General features: G+C 34.8%; 1 long non-coding RNA gene across 1 annotated transcript; it reads left to right on the forward strand.

Annotated features, from left to right (window-relative positions):
* The first annotated feature begins 116 nt into the window (after window positions 1-116).
* LOC140321352 (uncharacterized) lies at window positions 117-3562 on the forward strand. The gene is made up of 3 exons (XR_011918910.1): window positions 117-1506; window positions 3014-3171; window positions 3429-3562. It is a non-coding gene; the product is annotated as an uncharacterized lncRNA (long non-coding RNA).
* The last annotated feature ends 6 nt before the right edge of the window (window positions 3563-3568 follow it).

Here is a 3568-nt window from a genome sequence, read left to right on the forward strand (position 1 = left end):
CTGCTCAAGATCGCAAAACCATGGCCAAGTCACCTAATCTGCACTGTTCTATTTAGATTAGTTATGTTTTATCACCGCATTCAGCACTATTCTTCTTAGGCAATACACATTTTTTTTCCAAGTGATAATGTCTGCTTTTAGATGTTGTTGCTTTGATTGAATAACTTCTAGTTTCCAAATCAGCATAAAAAGAAATGGTGATCTTTTTTTATTAGGCACAAAAGGACCTTTGCCTAACAGCGAAGGTCACAGTAGTTCACATAAAAACCTGAAGGAGAAGCTGAAATAGCAGAATAAAAAGCTGAAAAAAGACTCAAGTCTACAAAGGGCATTGCCTTCAAGTTGAAATAAACAGACTTGTCTCGGTTCATATCGTTAGGGGAAACAAAAGCCTGTTGTAATTGCAGGCTTTACAGTCCCTATTACATACACTTAGAACCAAAGACACAGGTTGAAGCTTAGGCAATTTGGTTGGGAAACAGCAGGAAAGTAATGTATGTAGTCAAGAACTGTTAGTCTTGAAAATGTGTTGCTGTTGCAGGCTTTTTCTTGCTAAAATCATATTTAATAAGCTAGAAACCTAATTTTCATGGCAACATTTGTATGGCCTCTCATTCTAGTTTGCTTTGCCTATTTATGCAGATTTGGAAATTTTGTTTCTTTTTGGTTGCTAATGTGACAAATCATGAAGCAATTTAAATGTAACTTAAAACTTGAAATGTAATATAAATTGCAGCATAGATGTGGTAGATCAGGGGTGCCCACACTTCTTTGGCTTGTGAGCTACTTTTAAAATGATCTACCAACAATAAAAACTTGGACATAATATTATTTCTGTGGGTGGTAGAGTTTAGTTTGAAAGGCAGGGCTCCGCGATCTACTCGTGTTGCCTTTGCACTCCTGCGGTAGATGTATTAGTTTTGCTTTTTGCTTTTTCAATACAATTTTATTAGGAAAAAAAATGCAAGTACGGTATTAAAGTGGGGGGATAATGAAAGAATAAAAATCATAGATGTAAACGAAGAGATAATGTTGAAGAATGTCAGATCATACTTTGAGATGTTATTCAGGAATACACAAAATGTAGGACACAAGGCATTGATCTAAATAACCTAATGGAAACAAATGGCGAGCAGACGATCTGCAATATCTTAATAGGGCGATCCTCAAATAAATTACGTGGTCTGTCTAATTAACCTACTGATTGCATAATGGACTTCACCAACAGATCACAAACTCCAAACAATATTGGAAAAGAATATTTTTTTTTAACTTTTGTTTTCATCAAGTAATTGTGTAAAAAAGTTTCCTTTTTTTCTGTTTACTCTTTTTTCTTCACAATACCCATGAGGCTGGACTTCAAACATTTTTGCCTTTGTTAATATTCTCCAATACATGGTGAATCGGCAGGAATTGTAGTTTATACAAGAAAGATAAAGATGTTTGTGCTTTCTCATTGGTTCACTTGAATTGATAAGTATTCTGAATTGCTGGAAAGATCAACAGGTATTTTGTGTACCATTTACCACATTCTAGGAAAGTTTGTAAATTGTAATTATATTACATTTTTGTATTTAAATGCTAAAATTTCTTATAAAGAGTGTTTTGCAGAATATTTTTTTTAGTTTGTTTACATTATTTGAAGGTTAGAGTAGTTGAGACTAAACTTAACACTGAACATCAACAGTGACTGTTGATCCAGGGAATATCCAATTGTCTCACAGGATCCGGAAGGATTTTTTTTCCCTGTTGGTCTATGTCTTATGTCTATGGGTTTTTTTTTATCTAGGATATGTTTATTTCCCTAGTGGTTGAAGTTAATGGGCTTATCTCTTTTATTTGTTATTTTTCAACTTGACCGACTATGTAACAACTGGAAAGTTGTCCACAATGAGATTATCGTGTATGTTATCGTAGGGTCAGTCTCTTTACTGTGGGTAAATGGAATCAATTCCAAGTTAGTATTTGCAGACTGTGGAATACATTGCTGGTGTACAATAACAATTTGCAAATGAAGTCATATTAAACTTGGTATTACAAGGGGAACATGCCTACAGATTTAAGAACTGTCTACCTTCTCTGGTGTTTCATTACCAACAGCCATGTAGCTTAAAAGCTCTGGTAACCCAAAGGCATTTTGAGCGGGCAGGAGTTAGGTCTGTCACTTTGTAGCTAAAATTACATTAACTCTGTTCAGATATCCAGTTCCAACATGTTAATACTTGATTAGGAGCAAATTGTTTGTATGTGAGCACAGTCTGCTTGATGACATGCCCACACAAAATGGATCCAGGTCAAATTGTTATTTATCTTTCTTGAATACAGCACGTATTTGGTTGCCTTAAATTGGGCAGTCTGCATAGTAAGGGTTTGCCATTTATGTGATGGGTAAATTTCTGATTAAGAATTATCTAGTGTACTGATTGTTATGCATTAGGCTCCCCTAATATTTTAATGTCTCAGAGGTAGTCTTTTTTTTTTTTTTTTCCCGCAAGAAACCCATTGCATGACAACACTTCTCATTTCAGCAAAATATTGTCCACCTTCAAAAAACTGTTTTCCTGACGGTGAACAGTAGGGTCAATAATTTGTTCGAGTGAACACTGTTGTCATTCATTCTGCTGCATTTTCTAGTTAAGGCAACATGCATGGAAGCAAACACATAGATTGTTTCTAACCTGACCAAATAATGAACTCTCCTAATTGAGCTCAGACGGCAGGTATAACATGATCAATTAGTTCATTAGACACAGGCATCCTATTTACAATATGATGCTTATTTCCAAAACTAACTATTCAATTCCAAAACTGTAATTAGCCTTACTAAGCTGTGGAACAAATGGAGCCTTGTTCAGTTGCAAGGAGTTCCACAATCTCCTAGTTGCCTTGTCTGTTTTCACTGAACACATATTTATGTTCAGATCTACCAGTGAATATTTTAATTGAGAGTATATTAGGGACAGATTTTCTTGCTCAACTATTTTATCTTAACTGTTTTTGTTTTCCTGGTTAGGTTCATGAACCATATGAAACATCATCTGGAACTTGAAAAGCAGAGTACAGAAAGTTGGGAAAACCACACCACCTGCCACCACTGTTATCGCCAGTTCCCAACTCCTTTTCAGCTGCAGTGCCACATTGAAAGTTCTCACACACTCTATGAATCAACAAGTAAGAGCAGAGAATTATCTTGTAGATTTATCCACTAGTGAAAACACCTCTAAAGTCAGTAATGCTTGTTGTAGGATTGTCTTATTTCATAAAACCAGCTGTTAACTCGTTGGACAATCTACCATTTTAATTTACAGGGATTTTTCTGAACTTAAATTTGTACATGCATGTTTTTTTATTCTGCAATAAACAATATTTTACATTTGTTTCAAATACAAAATGTAAAATCAATATTTTATCATTTGTTAATTTTCCAGCCATTTGCAAGATATGTGAATTATCATTCGAAACCGAGCAGATTCTGCTGCAACATATGAAGGATAATCATAAGCCAGGAGAAATGCCATATGTTTGCCAGGTAAAAAAAAACATAAACACTTCTGTTGGTAAGATCGTC

This window comes from Pyxicephalus adspersus, unplaced genomic scaffold, assembly GCF_032062135.1.
Source record: "Pyxicephalus adspersus unplaced genomic scaffold, UCB_Pads_2.0 Sca2805, whole genome shotgun sequence".
Taxonomy (NCBI): Eukaryota; Metazoa; Chordata; class Amphibia; order Anura; family Pyxicephalidae; genus Pyxicephalus; species Pyxicephalus adspersus.